The 20,184-nt window shown below is 37.1% G+C and overlaps 21 non-coding genes across 21 annotated transcripts; all 21 read right to left on the bottom strand.

Annotated features, from left to right (window-relative positions):
- Positions 1 to 569: 569 nt before the first annotated feature.
- On the bottom strand, positions 570 to 641 carry trnaq-cug (transfer RNA glutamine (anticodon CUG)). The gene has a single exon. It is a non-coding gene; the product is annotated as a tRNA-Gln (tRNA).
- A 686-nt stretch (positions 642 to 1,327) lies between these two features.
- Positions 1,328 to 1,399, bottom strand: trnaq-cug (transfer RNA glutamine (anticodon CUG)). Its single transcript has one exon. It is a non-coding gene; the product is annotated as a tRNA-Gln (tRNA).
- A 307-nt stretch (positions 1,400 to 1,706) lies between these two features.
- Positions 1,707 to 1,778, bottom strand: trnaq-cug (transfer RNA glutamine (anticodon CUG)). The gene has a single exon. It is a non-coding gene; the product is annotated as a tRNA-Gln (tRNA).
- Positions 1,779 to 2,085: 307 nt separating this feature from the next.
- Positions 2,086 to 2,157, bottom strand: trnaq-cug (transfer RNA glutamine (anticodon CUG)). Its single transcript has one exon. It is a non-coding gene; the product is annotated as a tRNA-Gln (tRNA).
- A 307-nt stretch (positions 2,158 to 2,464) lies between these two features.
- trnaq-cug (transfer RNA glutamine (anticodon CUG)) lies at positions 2,465 to 2,536 on the bottom strand. Its single transcript has one exon. It is a non-coding gene; the product is annotated as a tRNA-Gln (tRNA).
- A 307-nt stretch (positions 2,537 to 2,843) lies between these two features.
- trnaq-cug (transfer RNA glutamine (anticodon CUG)) lies at positions 2,844 to 2,915 on the bottom strand. Its single transcript has one exon. It is a non-coding gene; the product is annotated as a tRNA-Gln (tRNA).
- Positions 2,916 to 3,602: 687 nt separating this feature from the next.
- Positions 3,603 to 3,674, bottom strand: trnaq-cug (transfer RNA glutamine (anticodon CUG)). Its single transcript has one exon. It is a non-coding gene; the product is annotated as a tRNA-Gln (tRNA).
- Positions 3,675 to 4,373: 699 nt separating this feature from the next.
- Positions 4,374 to 4,445, bottom strand: trnaq-uug (transfer RNA glutamine (anticodon UUG)). Its single transcript has one exon. It is a non-coding gene; the product is annotated as a tRNA-Gln (tRNA).
- Positions 4,446 to 4,753: 308 nt separating this feature from the next.
- trnaq-cug (transfer RNA glutamine (anticodon CUG)) lies at positions 4,754 to 4,825 on the bottom strand. The gene has a single exon. It is a non-coding gene; the product is annotated as a tRNA-Gln (tRNA).
- Positions 4,826 to 5,148: 323 nt separating this feature from the next.
- trnaq-cug (transfer RNA glutamine (anticodon CUG)) lies at positions 5,149 to 5,220 on the bottom strand. The gene has a single exon. It is a non-coding gene; the product is annotated as a tRNA-Gln (tRNA).
- Positions 5,221 to 6,302: 1,082 nt separating this feature from the next.
- On the bottom strand, positions 6,303 to 6,374 carry trnaq-cug (transfer RNA glutamine (anticodon CUG)). The gene has a single exon. It is a non-coding gene; the product is annotated as a tRNA-Gln (tRNA).
- A 687-nt stretch (positions 6,375 to 7,061) lies between these two features.
- trnaq-cug (transfer RNA glutamine (anticodon CUG)) lies at positions 7,062 to 7,133 on the bottom strand. The gene has a single exon. It is a non-coding gene; the product is annotated as a tRNA-Gln (tRNA).
- Positions 7,134 to 7,832: 699 nt separating this feature from the next.
- Positions 7,833 to 7,904, bottom strand: trnaq-uug (transfer RNA glutamine (anticodon UUG)). The gene has a single exon. It is a non-coding gene; the product is annotated as a tRNA-Gln (tRNA).
- A 308-nt stretch (positions 7,905 to 8,212) lies between these two features.
- On the bottom strand, positions 8,213 to 8,284 carry trnaq-cug (transfer RNA glutamine (anticodon CUG)). The gene has a single exon. It is a non-coding gene; the product is annotated as a tRNA-Gln (tRNA).
- Positions 8,285 to 8,608: 324 nt separating this feature from the next.
- Positions 8,609 to 8,680, bottom strand: trnaq-cug (transfer RNA glutamine (anticodon CUG)). The gene has a single exon. It is a non-coding gene; the product is annotated as a tRNA-Gln (tRNA).
- A 1,082-nt stretch (positions 8,681 to 9,762) lies between these two features.
- Positions 9,763 to 9,834, bottom strand: trnaq-uug (transfer RNA glutamine (anticodon UUG)). Its single transcript has one exon. It is a non-coding gene; the product is annotated as a tRNA-Gln (tRNA).
- Positions 9,835 to 10,931: 1,097 nt separating this feature from the next.
- Positions 10,932 to 11,003, bottom strand: trnaq-uug (transfer RNA glutamine (anticodon UUG)). The gene has a single exon. It is a non-coding gene; the product is annotated as a tRNA-Gln (tRNA).
- A 687-nt stretch (positions 11,004 to 11,690) lies between these two features.
- On the bottom strand, positions 11,691 to 11,762 carry trnaq-uug (transfer RNA glutamine (anticodon UUG)). Its single transcript has one exon. It is a non-coding gene; the product is annotated as a tRNA-Gln (tRNA).
- Positions 11,763 to 12,859: 1,097 nt separating this feature from the next.
- trnaq-uug (transfer RNA glutamine (anticodon UUG)) lies at positions 12,860 to 12,931 on the bottom strand. The gene has a single exon. It is a non-coding gene; the product is annotated as a tRNA-Gln (tRNA).
- Positions 12,932 to 13,612: 681 nt separating this feature from the next.
- trnaq-cug (transfer RNA glutamine (anticodon CUG)) lies at positions 13,613 to 13,684 on the bottom strand. The gene has a single exon. It is a non-coding gene; the product is annotated as a tRNA-Gln (tRNA).
- Positions 13,685 to 14,760: 1,076 nt separating this feature from the next.
- Positions 14,761 to 14,832, bottom strand: trnaq-cug (transfer RNA glutamine (anticodon CUG)). The gene has a single exon. It is a non-coding gene; the product is annotated as a tRNA-Gln (tRNA).
- Positions 14,833 to 20,184: the final 5,352 nt, after the last annotated feature.

Raw genomic sequence — 20,184 nt, 5'->3', positions numbered from 1 at the left:
AAAAAAAAAATGTACTTTATATGTAGATTAACAGGGAAGTGCATAAAATATTCTTTGGGAATTAACAATTTTGTTGCAAAAAGCCAATAAAATGGAGGCATGTTCTGGGCTGTGTGTGGTTTTTAATCTATTGGTTTGATGCAGTGAAATGTGTACATCCGTGTAAAAAACACACATAAGTAGAGTTTCAAGATTCTACTGAGATTTGAACGCAGACTACTGGATTCAAAATCCAGAGTGCTAACCATTACACCATGGAACCCTATGAGAAACTGCAGTTTTTGAAAAGGAAAATTGTTATAACTGGGAAATAATGAATGAATTCATGAAATGAATTAGAAAATTAGCTGACCAAGATTACGATTTATGATTTAAATAAATGTTATTTGTCAAAAAAAAAACATTAACAGGGAAGTGCATAGAATATTTTTTGGGAATTAACAATTTCGTTGCAAGAAGCCAATAAAATGAGAGCATTTTCTGGGCTGTGTGTGGTTTTTAATCTATTGGTTTGATGCAGTGAAATGTGTATATCCATATAACAATGATGGAGAGTGGGTTGGGTTATAAGGTTCTACTGAGATTTGAACTCAGACTACTGGATTCAGAGTCCAGAGTGCTAACCATTACACCATAGAACCCTATGAGCAACTGCAGTTTTTGAAAAGGAAAATTGTTATAACTTGGAAATAATGAATGAATTCATGAAATGAATGAGAAAATTAGCTGACCAAGATTACGATTTATGATTTAAATAAATGTTATTTGTCAAAAAAAATACATTAACAGGGAAGTGCATAGAATATTTTTTGGGAATTAACAATTTCGTTGCAAGAAGCCAATAAAATGGAGGCATGTTCTGGGCTGTGTGTGGTTTTTAATCTATTGGTTTGATGCAGTGAAATGTGAAGATCCCTGTAACAAGCATTGAGAGTGGGTTGGGTTTCAAGGTTCTACTGTGATTTGAACTCAGACTACTGGATTCAGAGTCCAGAGTGCTAACCATTACACCATAGAACCCTATGAGCAACTGCAGTTTTTGATAATGAAAATTGTTATAACTGGGAAATAATGAATGAATTCATGAAATGAATTAGAAAATTAGCGGACCAAGATTGCGATTTATGATTTAAATAAATGTTATTCGTCAAAAAAAAAACATTAACAGGGAAGTGCATAGAATATTTTTTGGGAATTAACAATTTCGTTGCAAGAAGCCAATAAAATGAGAGCATTTTCTGGGCTGTGTGTGGTTTTTAATCTATTGGTTTGATGCAGTGAAATGTGTATATCCATATAACAATGATGGAAAGTGGGTTGGGTTACAAGGTTCTACTGAGATTTGAACTCAGACTACTGGATTCAGAGTCCAGAGTGCTAACCATTACACCATAGAACCCTATGAGCAACTGCAGTTTTTGAAAAGGAAAATTGTTATAACTTGGAAATAATGAATGAATTCATGAAATGAATTAGAAAATTAGCTGACCAAGATTACGATTTATGATTTAAATAAATGTTATTTGTCAAAAAAAAAACATTAACAGGGAAGTGCATAGAATATTTTTTGGGAATTAACAATTTCGTTGCAAGAAGCCAATAAAATGAGAGCATTTTCTGGGCTGTGTGTGGTTTTTAATCTATTGGTTTGATGCAGTGAAATGTGTATATCCATATAACAATGATGGAGAGTGGGTTGGGTTATAAGGTTCTACTGAGATTTGAACTCAGACTACTGGATTCAGAGTCCAGAGTGCTAACCATTACACCATAGAACCCTATGAGCAACTGCAGTTTTTGAAAAGGAAAATTGTTATAACTTGGAAATAATGAATGAATTCATGAAATGAATTAGAAAATTAGCTGACCAAGATTACGATTTATGATTTAAATAAATGTTATTTGTCAAAAAAAATACATTAACAGGGAAGTGCATAGAATATTTTTTGGGAATTAACAATTTCGTTGCAAGAAGCCAATAAAATGGAGGCATGTTCTGGGCTGTGTGTGGTTTTTAATCTATTGGTTTGATGCAGTGAAATGTGAAGATCCCTGTAACAAGCATTGAGAGTGGGTTGGGTTTCAAGGTTCTACTGAGATTTGAACTCAGACTACTGGATTCAGAGTCCAGAGTGCTAACCATTACACCATAGAACCCTATGAGCAACTGCAGTTTTTGATAATGAAAATTGTTATAACTGGGAAATAATGAATGAATTCATGAAATGAATTAGAAAATTAGCGGACCAAGATTACGATTTATGATTTAAATAAATGTTATTCGTCAAAAAAAAAACATTAACAGGGAAGTGCATAGAATATTTTTTGGGAATTAACAATTTCGTTGCAAGAAGCCAATAAAATGAGAGCATTTTCTGGGCTGTGTGTGGTTTTTAATCTATTGGTTTGATGCAGTGAAATGTGTATATCCATATAACAATGATGGAAAGTGGGTTGGGTTACAAGGTTCTACTGAGATTTGAACTCAGACTACTGGATTCAGAGTCCAGAGTGCTAACCATTACACCATAGAACCCTATGAGCAACTGCAGTTTTTGAAAAGGAAAATTGTTATAACTTGGAAATAATGAATGAATTCATGAAATGAATTAGAAAATTAGCTGACCAAGATTACGATTTAGGATTTAAATAAATGTTATTTGTCAAAAAAAATACATTAACAGGGAAGTGCATAGAATATTTTTTGGGAATTAACAATTTCGTTGCAAGAAGCCAATAAAATGGAGGCATGTTCTGGGCTGTGTGTGGTTTTTAATCTATTGGTTTGATGCAGTGAAATGTGAAGATCCCTGTAACAAGCATTGAGAGTGGGTTGGGTTTCAAGGTTCTACTGAGATTTGAACTCAGACTACTGGATTCAGAGTCCAGAGTGCTAACCATTACACCATAGAACCCTATGAGCAACTGCAGTTTTTGATAATGAAAATTGTTATAACTGGGAAATAATGAATGAATTCATGAAATGAATTAGAAAATTAGCGGACCAAGATTACGATTTATGATTTAAATAAATGTTATTCGTCAAAAAAAAAATACATTAACAGGGAATTGCATAGAATATTTTTTGGAATTAACAATTTCGTTGCAAGAAGCCAATAAAATGCAGGCATTTTCTGGGCTGTGTGTGGTTTTTAATCTATTGGTTTGATGCAGTGAAATGTATAGGTCCATGTAACAAGCATAGAGAGTGGGTTGGGTTTCAAGGTTCTACTGAGATTTGAACTCAGACTACTGGATTCAGAGTGCAGAGTGCTAACCATTACACCATAGAACCCTATGAGCAACTGCAGTTTTTGATAAGGAAAATTGTTATAACTGGGAAATAATGAATGAATTCATGAAATGAATTAGAAAATTAGCGGACCAAGATTACGATTTATGATTTAAATAAATGTTATTCGTCAAAAAAAAATACATTAACAGGGAATTGCATAGAATATTTTGTGGAATTAACAATTTCGTTGCAAGAAGACAATAAAATGCAGGCATTTTCTGGGCTGTGTGTGGTTTTTAATCTATTGGTTTGATGCAGTGAAATGTATAAGTCCATGTAACAAGCATTGAGAGCGGGTTGGGTTTTAAGGTTCTACTGAGATTTGAACTCAGACTACTGGATTCAGAGTCCAGAGTGCTAACCATTACACCATAGAACCCTATGAGCAACTGCAGTTTTTGATAAGGAAAAATTTTATAACTGGGAAATAATGAATGAATTCATGAAATGAAATAGAAAACTAGCTGACCAAGATTAAGATTTATGATTTAAGTAAATGTTGTTTGTTAAAAAAAAAAAAGTACTTTATATGTAGATTAACAGGGAAGTGCATAAAATATTCTTTGGGAATTAACAATTTTGTTGCAAGAAGCCAATAAAATGGAGGTATGTTCTGGGCTGTGTGCGGTTTTTAATCTATTGGTTTGATGCAGTGAAATGTGTACATCCATATAAAAAACACACATAAGTATAGTTTCAAGATTCTACTGAGATTTGAACGCAGACTACTGGATTCAAAATCCAGAGTGCTAACCATTACACCATGGAACCCTATGAGAAACTGCAGTTTTTGAAAAGGAAAATTGTTATAACTGGGAAATAATGAATGAATTCATGAAATGAATTAGAAAATTAGCGGACCAAGATTACGATTTATGATTTAAATAAATGTTATTCGTCAAAAAAAATACATTAACATGGAAGTGCATAGAATATTTTTTGGGAATTAAGAATTTCGTTGCAAGAAGCCAATAAAATGGAGGCATGTTCTGGGCTGTGTGTGGTTTTTAATCTATTGGTTTGATGCAGTGAAATGTGAAGATCTGTGTAACAGGCATAGAGAGTGGGTTGGGTTTCAAGGTTCTACTGAGATTTGAACTCAGACTAGTGGATTCAAAGTCCAGAGTGCTAACCATTACACCATAGAACCCTATTAGCAACTGCAGTTTTTGATAAGGAAAATTGTTATAACTGGGAAATAATGAATCAATTCATGAAATGAATTAGAAAATTAGCGAACCAAGATTACGATTTATGATTTGAATAAATGTTATTCGTCAAAAAAAAATACATTAACAGGGAATTGCATAGAATACTTTTTTGGAATTAACAATTTCGTTGTAAGAAGCCAATAAAATGGAGGCATGTTCTGGGCTGTGTGTGGTTTTTAATCTATTGGTTTGATGCAGTGAAATGTGAAGATCCGTGTAACAAGCATATTGAGTGGGTTGGGTTTCAAGGTTCTACTGAGATTTGAACTCAGACTACTGGATTCAGAGTCCAGAGTGCTAACCATTACACCATAGAACCCTATGAACAACTGCAGTTTTTGATAAGGAAAACTGTTATAACTTTGAAATATTAAATCAATTCATGGAATGAATTAGAAAATTAGCTGACCAAGATTATGATTTATGATTTAAATAAATGTTATTTGTAAAAAAAAGTTATGTAGTTTATTTTTGTAGATTAACAGGGAATTGCATGAATATTTTTTGGAATTAACAATTTCGTCGCAAGAAGCCAATAAAATGCAGGCATTTTCTGGGCTGTGTGTGGTTTTTAATCTATTGGTTTGATGCAGTGAAATGTGTAAGTCCATGTAACAAGCATGGAGAGTGGGTTGGGTTTCAAGGTTCTACAGAGATTTGAACTCAGACTACTGGATTCAGAGTCCAGAGTGCTAACCACTACACCATAGAACCCTATGAGCAAATGCAGTTTTTGATAAGGAAAATTGTTATAACTGGGAAATAATGAATGAATTCATGAAATGAGATAGAAAACTAGCTGACCAAGATTACGATTTATGATTTAAATAAATTTTATTTGTTAAAAAAAAATTATGTTATATTATTTTTGTAGATTAACAGGGAAGTGCATAGAATATTTTTTGGAATTAACAATTTCGTTGCAAGAAGCCAATAAAATGCAGGCATGTTCTGGGCTGTGTGTGGTTTTTAATCTATTGGTTTGATGCAATGAAATGTGTAGATCCATGTAAAAAACACACATAAGTACAGTTTCAAGATTCTACTGAGATTTGAAGGCAGACTACTGGATTCAGATTCCAGAGTGCTAACCATTACACCATGGAACCCTATGAGCAACTGCAGTTTTTGAAAAGGAAAATTGTTATAACTTGGAAATAATGAATGAATTCATGAAATGAATTAGAAAATTAGCTGACCAAGATTACGATTTATAATTAAAAAAATGTTATTTGTCAAAAAAAAAAACATTAACAGGGAAGTGCATAGAATATTTTTTAGGAATTAACAATTTCGTTGCAAAAAGCCAATAAAAAGGAGGCATTTTCTGGGCTGTGTGTGGTTTTTAATCTATTGGTTTGATGCAGTGAAATGTGAAGATCCATGTAACAAGGATGGAGAGTGGGTTGGGTTTCAAGGTTCTACTGAAATTTGAACTCAGACTGCTGGATTCAAAGTCCAGATTGCTAACCATTACACCATAGAACCCTATTAGCAACTGCAGTTTTTGATAAGGAAATTTGTTATAACTGGGAAATAATGAATCAATTCATGAAATGAATTAGAAAATTAGCGAACCAAGATTACGATTTATGAATTGAATAAATGTTATTCGTCAAAAAAAAAATACATTAACAGGGAATTGCATAGAATATTTTTTGGAATTAACAATTTCGTTGCAAGAAGCCAATAAAATGGAGGCATGTTCTGGGCTGTGTGTGGTTTTTAATCTATTGGTTTGATGCAGTGAAATGTGAAGATCCCTGTAACAAGCATTGAGAGTGGGTTGGGTTTCAAGGTTCTACTGAGATTTGAACTCAGACTACTGGATTCAGAGTCCAGAGTGCTAACCATTACACCATAGAACCCTATGAGCAACTGCAGTTTTTGATAATGAAAATTGTTATAACTGGGAAATAATGAATGAATTCATGAAATGAATTAGAAAATTAGCGGACCAAGATTACGATTTATGATTTAAATAAATGTTATTCGTCAAAAAAAAAATACATTAACAGGGAATTGCATAGAATATTTTTTGGAATTAACAATTTCGTTCCAAGAAGCCAATAAAATGCAGGCATTTTCTGGGCTGTGTGTGGTTTTTAATCTATTGGTTTGATGCAGTGAAATGTATAGGTCCATGTAACAAGCATAGAGAGTGGGTTGGGTTTCAAGGTTCTACTGAGATTTGAACTCAGACTACTGGATTCAGAGTGCAGAGTGCTAACCATTACACCATAGAACCCTATGAGCAACTGCAGTTTTTGATAAGGAAAATTGTTATAACTGGGAAATAATGAATGAATTCATGAAATGAATTAGAAAATTAGCGGACCAAGATTACGATTTATGATTTAAATAAATGTTATTCGTCAAAAAAAAATACATTAACAGGGAATTGCATAGAATATTTTGTGGAATTAACAATTTCGTTGCAAGAAGACAATAAAATGCAGGCATTTTCTGGGCTGTGTGTGGTTTTTAATCTATTGGTTTGATGCAGTGAAATGTATAAGTCCATGTAACAAGCATTGAGAGCGGGTTGGGTTTTAAGGTTCTACTGAGATTTGAACTCAGACTACTGGATTCAGAGTCCAGAGTGCTAACCATTACACCATAGAACCCTATGAGCAACTGCAGTTTTTGATAAGGAAAAATTTTATAACTGGGAAATAATGAATGAATTCATGAAATGAAATAGAAAACTAGCTGACCAAGATTAAGATTTATGATTTAAGTAAATGTTGTTTGTTAAAAAAAAAAAAGTACTTTATATGTAGATTAACAGGGAAGTGCATAAAATATTCTTTGGGAATTAACAATTTTGTTGCAAGAAGCCAATAAAATGGAGGTATGTTCTGGGCTGTGTGCGGTTTTTAATCTATTGGTTTGATGCAGTGAAATGTGTACATCCATATAAAAAACACACATAAGTATAGTTTCAAGATTCTACTGAGATTTGAACGCAGACTACTGGATTCAAAATCCAGAGTGCTAACCATTACACCATGGAACCCTATGAGAAACTGCAGTTTTTGAAAAGGAAAATTGTTATAACTGGGAAATAATGAATGAATTCATGAAATGAATTAGAAAATTAGCGGACCAAGATTACGATTTATGATTTAAATAAATGTTATTCGTCAAAAAAAATACATTAACATGGAAGTGCATAGAATATTTTTTGGGAATTAAGAATTTCGTTGCAAGAAGCCAATAAAATGGAGGCATGTTCTGGGCTGTGTGTGGTTTTTAATCTATTGGTTTGATGCAGTGAAATGTGAAGATCTGTGTAACAGGCATAGAGAGTGGGTTGGGTTTCAAGGTTCTACTGAGATTTGAACTCAGACTAGTGGATTCAAAGTCCAGAGTGCTAACCATTACACCATAGAACCCTATTAGCAACTGCAGTTTTTGATAAGGAAAATTGTTATAACTGGGAAATAATGAATCAATTCATGAAATGAATTAGAAAATTAGCGAACCAAGATTACGATTTATGATTTGAATAAATGTTATTCGTCAAAAAAAAATACATTAACAGGGAATTGCATAGAATACTTTTTTGGAATTAACAATTTCGTTGCAAGAAGCCAATGAAATGGAGGCATGTTCTGGGCTGTGTGTGGTTTTTAATCTATTGGTTTGATGCAGTGAAATGTGAAGATCCGTGTAACAAGCATAGAGAGTGGGTTGGGTTTCAAGGTTCTACTGAGATTTGAACTCAGACTACTGGATTCAGAGTCCAGAGTGCTAACCATTACACCATAGAACCCTATGAACAACTGCAGTTTTTGATAAGGAAAACTGTTATAACTTTGAAATATTAAATCAATTCATGGAATGAATTAGAAAATTAGCTGACCAAGATTATGATTTATGATTTAAATAAATGTTATTTGTAAAAAAAAGTTATGTAGTTTATTTTTGTAGATTAACAGGGAATTGCATTGAATATTTTTTGGAATTAACAATTTCGTCGCAAGAAACCAATAAAATGCAGGCATTTTCTGGGCTGTGTGTGGTTTTTAATCTATTGGTTTGATGCAGTGAAATGTGTAAGTCCATGTAACAAGCATGGAGAGTGGGTTGGGTTTCAAGGTTCTACAGAGATTTGAACTCAGACTACTGGATTCAGAGTCCAGAGTGCTAACCACTACACCATAGAACCCTATGAGCAAATGCAGTTTTTGATAAGGAAAATTGTTATAACTGGGAAATAATGAATGAATTCATGAAATGAGATAGAAAACTAGCTGACCAAGATTACGATTTATGATTTAAATAAATTTTATTTGTTAAAAAAAAATTATGTTATATTATTTTTGTAGATTAACAGGGAAGTGCATAGAATATTTTTTGGAATTAACAATTTCGTTGCAAGAAGCCAATAAAATGCAGGCATGTTCTGGGCTGTGTGTGGTTTTTAATCTATTGGTTTGATGCAATGAAATGTGTAGATCCATGTAAAAAACACACATAAGTACAGTTTCAAGATTCTACTGAGATTTGAAGGCAGACTACTGGATTCAGATTCCAGAGTGCTAACCATTACACCATGGAACCCTATGAGCAACTGCAGTTTTTGAAAAGGAAAATTGTTATAACTTGGAAATAATGAATGAATTCATGAAATGAATTAGAAAATTAGCTGACCAAGATTACGATTTATAATTAAAAAAATGTTATTTGTCAAAAAAAAAAACATTAACAGGGAAGTGCATAGAATATTTTTTAGGAATTAACAATTTCGTTGCAAAAAGCCAATAAAAAGGAGGCATTTTCTGGGCTGTGTGTGGCTTTTAATCTATTGGTTTGATGCAGTGAAATGTGAAGATCCATGTAACAAGGATGGAGAGTGGGTTGGGTTTCAAGGTTCTACTGAAATTTGAACTCAGACTGCTGGATTCAAAGTCCAGATTGCTAACCATTACACCATAGAACCCTATTAGCAACTGCAGTTTTTGATAAGGAAATTTGTTATAACTGGGAAATAATGAATCAATTCATGAAATGAATTAGAAAATTAGCGAACCAAGATTACGATTTATGATTTGAATAAATGTTATTCGTCAAAAAAAAAATACATTAACAGGGAATTGCATAGAATATTTTTTGGAATTAACAATTTCGTTGCAAGAAGCCAATAAAATGGAGGCATGTTCTGGGCTGTGTGTGGTTTTTAATCTATTGGTTTGATGCAGTGAAATGTGAAGATCCATGTAACAAGCATGGAGAGTGGGTTGGGTTTTAAGGTTCTACTGAGATTTGAACTCAGACTACTGGATTCAAAGTCCAGAGTGCTAACCATTACACCATAGAACCCTATGAACAACTGCAGTTTTTGATAAGGCAAACTGTTATAACTTGGAAATCATAAATCAATTCATGGAATGAGTTAGAAAATTAGCTGACCAAGATTATGATTTATGATTTAAATAAATGTTATTTGTAAAAAGAAATTATGTAATTTATTTTTGTGGATTAACAGGGAAGTGCATAGAATTTTTTTGGGAATTAACAATTTCGTTGCAAGAAGCCAATAAAATGCAGGCATGTTCTGGGCTGTGTGTGGTTTTTAATCTATTGGTTTGATGCAGTGAAATGTGTAGGTCCATGTAACAAGCATGGAGAGTGGGTTGGGTTTGAAGGTTCTACTGAAATTTGAACTCAGACTACTGGATTCAGAGTCCAGAGTGCTAACCATTACACCATAGAACCCTATGAGCAACTGCAGTTTTTGATAAGGAAAATTGTTATAACTGGGAAAGAATGAATGAATTCATGAAATGAGATAGAAAACTAGCTGACCAAGATGACGATTTATGATTTAAATAAATGTTATTTGTAAAAAAAAATTATGTACTTTATTTTTGTGGATTAACAGGGAAGTGCATAGAATTTTTTGGGGGAATTAATTTCGTTGCAAGAAGGCAATAAAATGTGAGCATTTTCTGGGCTGTGTGTGGTTTTTAATCTATTGGTTTGATGCAGTGAAATGTGTAGATCCATCTAACGAGGATGGAGAGTGGGTTGAGTTTTAAGGTTCTACTGAAATTTGAACTCAGACTACTGGATTCAGAGTGCAGAGTGCTAACCATTACACCATAGAACCCTATGAGCAACTGCAGTTTTTGATAAGGAAAATTGTTATAAATGGGAAATAATGAATGAATTCATGAAATGAATTAGAAAATTAGCGGACCAAGATTACGATTTATGATTTAAATAAATGTTATTCATCAAAAAAAAATACATTAACAGGGAATTGCATAGAATATTTTTTGGAATTAACAATTTCGTTGCAAGAAGCCAATAAAATGCAGGCATTTTCTGGGCTGTGTGTGGTTTTTAATCTATTGTTTTGATGCAGTGAAATGTGAAGATCCATGTAACAAGGATGGATAGTGGGTTGGGTTTCAAGGTTCTACTGAGATTTGAACTCAGACTACTGGATTCAAAGTCCAGAGTGCTAACCATTACACCATAGAACCCAATTAGCAACTGCAGATTTTGATAAGGAAAATTGTTATAACTGGGAAATAATGAATGAATTCATGAAATGAATTAGAAAATTAGCGGACCAAGATTACGATTTATGATTTAAATAAATGTTATTCATCAAAAAAAAATACATTAACAGGGAATTGCATAGAATATTTTTTGGAATTAACAATTTCGTTGCAAGAAGCCAATAAAATGCAGGCATTTTCTGGGCTGTGTGTGGTTTTTAATCTATTGGTTTGATGCAGTGAAATGTGAAGATCCATGTAACAAGGATGGATAGTGGGTTGGGTTTCAAGGTTCTACTGAAATTTGAACTCAGACTGCTGGATTCAAAGTCCAGATTGCTAACCATTACACCATAGAACCCTATTAGCAACTGCAGTTTTTGATAAGGAAATTTGTTATAACTGGGAAATAATGAATCAATTCATGAAATGAATTAGAAAATTAGCGAACCAAGATTACGATTTATGATTTGAATAAATGTTATTCGTCAAAAAAAAAATACATTAACAGGGAATTGCATAGAATATTTTTTGGAATTAACAATTTCGTTGCAAGAAGCCAATAAAATGGAGGCATGTTCTGGGCTGTGTGTGGTTTTTAATCTTTTGGTTTGATGCAGTGAAATGTGAAGATCCATGTAACAAGCATGGAGAGTGGGTTGGGTTTTAAGGTTCTACTGAGATTTGAACTCAGACTACTGGATTCAAAGTCCAGAGTGCTAACCATTACACCATAGAACCCTATGAACAACTGCAGTTTTTGATAAGGCAAACTGTTATAACTTGGAAATCATAAATCAATTCATGGAATGAGTTAGAAAATTAGCTGACCAAGATTATGATTTATGATTTAAATAAATGTTATTTGTAAAAAGAAATTATGTAATTTATTTTTGTGGATTAACAGGGAAGTGCATAGAATTTTTTTGGGAATTAACAATTTCGTTGCAAGAAGCCAATAAAATGCAGGCATGTTCTGGGCTGTGTGTGGTTTTTAATCTATTGGTTTGATGCAGTGAAATGTGTAGGTCCATGTAACAAGCATGGAGAGTGGGTTGGGTTTGAAGGTTCTACTGAAATTTGAACTCAGACTACTGGATTCAGAGTCCAGAGTGCTAACCATTACACCATAGAACCCTATGAGCAACTGCAGTTTTTGATAAGGAAAATTGTTATAACTGGGAAAGAATGAATGAATTCATGAAATGAGATAGAAAACTAGCTGACCAAGATGACGATTTATGATTTAAATAAATGTTATTTGTAAAAAAAAATTATGTACTTTATTTTTGTGGATTAACAGGGAAGTGCATAGAATTTTTTGGGGGAATTAATTTCGTTGCAAGAAGGCAATAAAATGTGAGCATTTTCTGGGCTGTGTGTGGTTTTTAATCTATTGGTTTGATGCAGTGAAATGTGTAGATCCATCTAACGAGGATGGAGAGTGGGTTGAGTTTTAAGGTTCTACTGAAATTTGAACTCAGACTACTGGATTCAGAGTGCAGAGTGCTAACCATTACACCATAGAACCCTATGAGCAACTGCAGTTTTTGATAAGGAAAATTGTTATAAATGGGAAATAATGAATGAATTCATGAAATGAATTAGAAAATTAGCGGACCAAGATTACGATTTATGATTTAAATAAATGTTATTCATCAAAAAAAAATACATTAACAGGGAATTGCATAGAATATTTTTTGGAATTAACAATTTCGTTGCAAGAAGCCAATAAAATGCAGGCATTTTCTGGGCTGTGTGTGGTTTTTAATCTATTGGTTTGATGCAGTGAAATGTGAAGATCCATGTAACAAGGATGGATAGTGGGTTGGGTTTCAAGGTTCTACTGAGATTTGAACTCAGACTACTGGATTCAAAGTCCAGAGTGCTAACCATTACACCATAGAACCCAATTAGCAACTGCAGATTTTGATAAGGAAAATTGTTATAACTGGGAAATAATGAATGAATTCATGAAATGAATTAGAAAATTAGCGGACCAAGATTACGATTTATGATTTAAATAAATGTTATTCGTCAAAAAAAAATACATTAACAGGGAAGTGCATAGAATATTTTTTGGAATTAACAATTTCGTTGCAAGAAGCCAATAAAATGGAGGCATGTTCTGGGCTGTGTGTGGTTTTTAATCTATTGGTTTGATGCAGTGAAATGTGTACATCCATGTAAAAAACACATAAGTAGAGTTTCAAGATTCTACTGAGATTTGAACGCAGACTACTGGATTCAAAATCCAGAGTGCTAACCATTACACCATGGAACCCTATGAGAAACTGCAGTTTTTGAAAAGGAAAATTGTTATAACTGGGAAATAATGAATGAATTCATGAAATGAATTAGAAAATTAGCTGACCAAGATTACGATTTATGATTTAAATAAATGTTATTTGTCAAAAAAAAAACATTAACAGGGAAGTGCATAGAATATTTTTTGGGAATTAACAATTTCGTTGCAAGAAGCCAATAAAATGAGAGCAATTTCTGGGCTGTGTGTGGTTTTTAATCTATTGGTTTGATGCAGTGAAATGTGTATATCCATATAACAATGATGGAGAGTGGGTTGGGTTATAAGGTTCTACTGAGATTTGAACTCAGACTACTGGATTCAGAGTCCAGAGTGCTAACCATTACACCATAGAACCCTATGAGCAACTGCAGTTTTTGAAAAGGAAAATTGTTATAACTTGGAAATAATGAATGAATTCATGAAATGAATTAGAAAATTAGCTGACCAAGATTACGATTTATGATTTAAATAAATGTTATTTGTCAAAAAAAATACATTAACAGGGAAGTGCATAGAATATTTTTTGGGAATTAACAATTTCGTTGCAAGAAGCCAATAAAATGGAGGCATGTTCTGGGCTGTGTGTGGTTTTTAATCTATTGGTTTGATGCAGTGAAATGTATAAGTCCATGTAACAAGCATGGAGAGTGGGTTGGGTTTCAAGGTTCTACTGAGATTTGAACTCAGACTACTGGATTCAGAGTCCAGAGTGCTAACCATTAAACCATAGAACCCTATGAGCAACTGCAGTTTTTGATAAGGAAAATTGTTATAACTGTGAAATAATGAATGAATTCATGAAATGAAATAGAAAACTAGCTGACCAATATTAAGATTTATGATTTAAGTAAATGTTTGTAAAAAAAAAAAAAAATGTACTTTATATGTAGATTAACAGGGAAGTGCATAAAATATTCTTTGGGAATTAACAATTTTGTTGCAGGAAGCCAATAAAATGGAGGCATGTTCTGGGCTGTGTGTGGTTTTTAATCTATTGGTTTGATGCAGTGAAATGTGTACATCCATGTAAAAAACACATAAGTAGAGTTTCAAGATTCTACTGAGATTTGAACGCAGACTACTGGATTCAAAATCCAGAGTGCTAACCATTACACCATGGAACCCTATGAGAAACTGCAGTTTTTGAAAAGGAAAATTGTTATAACTGGGAAATAATGAATGAATTCATGAAATGAATTAGAAAATTAGCTGACCAAGATTACGATTTATGATTTAAATAAATGTTATTTGTCAAAAAAAAAACATTAACAGGGAAGTGCATAGAATATTTTTTGGGAATTAACAATTTCGTTGCAAGAAGCCAATAAAATGAGAGCATTTTCTGGGCTGTGTGTGGTTTTTAATCTATTGGTTTGATGCAGTGAAATGTGTATATCCATATAACAATGATGGAGAGTGGGTTGGGTTATAAGGTTCTACTGAGATTTGAACTCAGACTACTGGATTCAGAGTCCAGAGTGCTAACCATTACACCATAGAACCCTATGAGCAACTGCAGTTTTTGAAAAGGAAAATTGTTATAACTTGGAAATAATGAATGAATTCATGAAATGAATGAGAAAATTAGCTGACCAAGATTACGATTTATGATTTAAATAAATGTTATTTGTCAAAAAAAATACATTAACAGGGAAGTGCATAGAATATTTTTTGGGAATTAACAATTTCGTTGCAAGAAGCCAATAAAATGGAGGCATGTTCTGGGCTGTGTGTGGTTTTTAATCTATTGGTTTGATGCAGTGAAATGTATAGGTCCATGTAACAAGCATAGAGAGTGGGTTGGGTTTCAAGGTTCTACTGAGATTTGAACTCAGACTACTGGATTCAGAGTGCAGAGTGCTAACCATTACACCATAGAACCCTATGAGCAACTGCAGTTTTTGATAAGGAAAATTGTTATAACTGGGAAATAATGAATGAATTCATGAAATGAATTAGAAAATTAGCGGACCAAGATTACGATTTATGATTTAAATAAATGTTATTCGTCAAAAAAAAATACATTAACAGGGAATTGCATAGAATATTTTGTGGAATTAACAATTTCGTTGCAAGAAGCCAATAAAATGCAGGCATTTTCTGGGCTGTGTGTGGTTTTTAATCTATTGGTTTGATGCAGTGAAATGTATAAGTCCATGTAACAAGCATTGAGAGCGGGTTGGGTTTTAAGGTTCTACTGAGATTTGAGCTCAGACTACTGGATTCAGAGTCCAGAGTGCTAACCATTACACCATAGAACCCTATGAGCAACTGCAGTTTTTGATAAGGAAAATTGTTATAACTGGGAAAAAATGAATGAATTCATGAAATGAAATAGAAAACTAGCTGACCAAGATTAAGATTTATGATTTAAGTAAATGTTGTTTGTTAAAAAAAAAAAAGTACTTTATATGTAGATTAACAGGGAAGTGCATAAAATATTCTTTGGGAATTAACAATTTTGTTGCAAGAAGCCAATAAAATGGAGGTATGTTCTGGGCTGTGTGTGGTTTTTAATCTATTGGTTTGATGCAGTGAAATGTGAACATCCATATAAAAAACACACATAAGTATAGTTTCAAGATTCTACTGAGATTTGAACGCAGACTACTGGATTCAAAATCCAGAGTGCTAACCATTACACCATGGAACCCTATGAGAAACTGCAGTTTTTGAAAAGGAAAATTGTTATAACTGGGAAATAATGAATGAATTCATGAAATGAATTAGAAAATTAGCGGACCAAGATTACGATTTATTTATTTATTTATTTATTTATTTTTTTTTTTTTTTTTCTAACTTGTCCTGTCCAACAGCTAGGCAAACAGATGAGAGCTGAGGGCCTCTTGTGTTGGACATATTTTATTCTAACAAGAGGGGTTATTCATCTTCAGACAAACCAAAGGTATGTCTGAATAAACCCCTTTTGTAATTGAGGCCAAACTTTATTAATTTCAATCATGTTTGAAAATCTTTGGTGTTGGACCGGACGGAAAAGGAAAGAGGGGAACAAGAGAGAGGGACGTTAGAGAGAGGGGGGGGTAGGAGGGTGATAATAGGAGGGGAAGGGGGGTAAGACCATGAAGCAGCATAGAGCAGACAGGTTTACTGGTTGTTTATCGTTACGGTACGGTTCAAATGTAGTACAAAAAGGGCGGGGCCTGTTCACACACACTCAAATATTATCAACACACCTGCTAGCCGCAGAAATGTCCACATGTCAACATGCACACAAAACAGATAGTGTTCACGAACGCATACCTATGCCTTTAAACCAACTAGTGTGAAATCTTTCATTCATTCAATCATGCAAACTATTAGTGCAAAGGTGAGCTAACACCTGTGCTCAGGTGAGTGTTTATGTTCTTCTAAAATGGATGGTGGAATGTGAAAAGAAGGAGGAGGAGCGCCCAGCCACCCCCACACCCATACCCCCGCCGCAGCAGCAGCGGCAGCCGGAATTCCCCCAGCGCCACACGGGAACAGGCAGGGAACAACCGCCCCCCGGGCGACCAAGACCGCCACCCAGGCCAGGGCCAGCAGGACCGCCGCGAGGCCCCCAGAGCCAGAGAGCAGGGAGGCGCAGAGGGAAAGAGAGCGCCGCCCCAGCCCAGCCAGGAAAGCAGCCCCCCGCCGCGCCGGAAGAGCCCAACGCAGGGCCCCACCGGAGAGGGACGCCCACAGCCCCAGACGAGCACCCCACCACCACCCAGGAGTTCCGGGCATCCCCCCGCCCCGACCCCAGGTACGAGCCAGGACCCCCCAAGGGAGACCCGCTCCGCACTCCAGGCAGCCACCCACCCGGCCCACGGTTGGTCCAGGTAGGAGCAAGGCAGGGGCCCGCCGCCCCCGCCCAGGAGGGGGGAACCCCGGGGAAAAAAGGGCGGCCCATAAGGGATGTTATAAATATGGCCCGACCAGGCTCGGCCATGTTGGAAGTTTGGCGGGGCCCAGCGCCCAGGGGCAAGGACCAGGACCCACCCCCCAGGGACACGAACACCCCCGGCTCAGGTGTAATATGAACCCCCCCACCGCGCGGAGAGAGCACCGCCGGGCCCAGGGAGCCGGCACCCAAGGGACACGGCCGCCATCGCCAAGAGGCCCGCACCCCCCACCAGGGACGGGGTAGGGGACAGATGGACCCAGGTCCCACCTTCCTTGTAAAATGTGTGTGCGTGTATGGGTGTTTGAGAGGGTGTTTGTGTGCATGTGTGTGTGTTTATGTTTGAATGTATATATTGAAGGGGGAGGGGTGTGTGTACTAAGGGGGGTGCAGTTAAAATTGGCGAGTAGGGCACTAAGGGGACATCTCCTGATTACTCACAGTGATGTCCCCTCACCCTCCACACCAAGGGGCCCTAAATGTCTAAGGTGCGGTTAAAATTGGCGGGTAGGGTGCCAGGAGGACATCTGCTGCTTGCTTGCAGTGATGTCCAAGCACCCCCCCTACCAAGGACCCTACGTGTCTAAGGTGCAAATAAAACCGAAAGAGGGGGGGCCCACTCCATACGGCAACCATAGGAGGGGGGCCACTCCCAAGTAGCCCCCCCCCAAGGCGCATCGCAGGCTAAACCCCCCACCCCCTCACCCTAATATGAGGTTATATAAGGAAGGGGGTAAGTTGGGGACAGCTGGTAGACTGTCCCCCGGTGGTCAAACAGCCGTCCCCCAGCCCACCCCCAGCAAAGGGGCCAGGGCCACCCAGCCCAGGGGCCCACCCCCGGAGGCGCCGACACCCCAGGCCCGGCACCACCCACCCCACACAGAGAGAGAGGAGCCAGAAAGCGTCGCCCCCCCCCGGAGCAAGCCCAGGCCCCCACCCCCAGACGCCGGCCCTAGAAGAGCTCTGGTCAGGCCTCGACGGGACCGAGGAGGCCAACCGGCCGAGGCAACCACTGATTGCCTCAGCGGAGACCCCGACCCGCTAGCCCCCCCGACCCGTACTAATAATGGGCCCCCCCTCCCCCCCAGAACGCCCCCCCACAGGACAGGGCCGACAAGCCCCCCACCCCACCCCACCCCAGACCCCGCAGCCGAAGCGGGTGATACCCAGAGCGACCGGGGGCCCCGAGAGGGTTGTCCCGTCCCGTCCCAGAGCCAGGGAAGGGCCGATCCCAGCCCCAGGTGCAGATGGGCAGCCCATCCGGCGCCGCTGGGCCCCCCCCACCCGAGCAGGGCCCCCCGCCAACCCCCCCCAGCACAGGCAAAGGGACCACCCCCCCAAGCCAAGCCAGACCACCACCCCACCCCCCACCACGCACCCCCACACCCAAGCCCAGAGGACCACGCAGCGCCCCAGCCCGCCCCACCCAGGCACCGGACCCGACCCCCCGACCAACGGAGCCCCCCACCGCCCCCGCCAGGCACCGGAAGCCCCGACCCCCACCCCAAACCACGGCAGAAGGGCAAGGAGCAGCGACGACCAAGCCCTCCACCCCCTAAGTCATGGAGTCAACCACAGGAGACCAGAGAGACTGAATTCTTTCAAAGTTACTTGAGCTTTGGGCTGACATTTTTTCCAAGCTGATATGATCAAACAGCAGATTTCTGTGTTGACTTATGTTTATATTTTTCTTGTTTTTCCAATTTATTAAAATAGTTTTTTTGGCAATACAAAGAGTTATGAAAATGATAGATGCTAATCCTTCTTCTATATCGATGGCACTCATGTCACCAAGCACACAAAGTGACGGTGAGGCAGTGATTGAAACCTTAAGCCAGACTGATAAATCGGCACATACCTGCTGCCAGAGAGCCCTGACAGGAGTGCAGAACCACAGTGCGTGCATGTAGCTGTCGGGTAGATTATTATCACAGTGCTCGCAAATGTCTGAGTTACTGAGACCCATCTTGAACATCCTCTGTCCAGTGTAGTAAATTCTGTGAAGAGTTTTGAGATGGATTAGCTGCAGATTTGAACTTTTTGTCAGTTTAAAGGTGTTTAGACAAAGTTCTGACCAGAAGCTTTCATCTGTGCTGATGCTCAAATCTGCATCCCATTTTTTTGTTGGAAGGGCAATATTGTTATCTAAATTGCATAAAAGTTTGTATATTTTGGAGAGAGTTCTATTCATTGAAAAATTAATCAGAGTGGTAACTACATCTGGTAGCTTTAAATCGTCGTCTTTAATTTTATACTTTTTAGTAATACTTGATTTAAGTTGCTGATATTCCAAGAAGTTATTTATTCCATGTTTGTCTTGAAGTTCCTGGGGGGTTATGAATCTTCTATCAATAATTACGTGCTCTAGTTGTTTTATGCCCCCTGCTTGCCAAGCTGGGAAGTGAATCATTTTTTTGTTAATAAGGATGTCCGGGTTGTTCCAGATGGGTGTCATTTTGCACGGTTGAATTGATGATTTTGATATTTTGAGAAATTCCCACCAGGCTGTTAAGGTGGCATTTATATTAATGCTTTTGAAACAATCCTGTTTTTTAACTATTTGGCTAATAAATGGTAGCTGTGACAGGTTGATCTTTCCACATAACACCTGTTCCAAGTCTAACCATGAGTTGGTTTCTGGATTATTTTTTAACCATTTTAAGATATATTGTAATCTATTTGCAAGAAAGTATTTGTGGAAATTAGGTAGTTCTAATCCTCCACAGCTTTTTGCAGATTTTAAAGTTTTTAGACTAATTCTTGCAGGTTTGTTGTTCCATAGAAAGCTTGATATGGATGAGTCTAATGTTTTGAACCATTTTAATGGCGGTTGTGTGGGAATCATTGAGAAGAGATAATTAACTTTGGGTAAGATTTTCATTTTAACCGTGGCTACCTTGCCCATAAGGGACAGAGGCAGGTTGGTCCAGCGTGTTAGATCGTCCTGTATGCTTTTCAGTAATGGGGTGTGG

The sequence above is a fragment of the Oryzias latipes genome, chromosome 6 (genome assembly GCF_053564925.1).
Source record: "Oryzias latipes strain Hd-rR chromosome 6, Olatipes_Hd-rR_3.1".
Taxonomy (NCBI): Eukaryota; Metazoa; Chordata; class Actinopteri; order Beloniformes; family Adrianichthyidae; genus Oryzias; species Oryzias latipes.
This window is presented reverse-complemented; position numbering and strand designations above follow the sequence as displayed.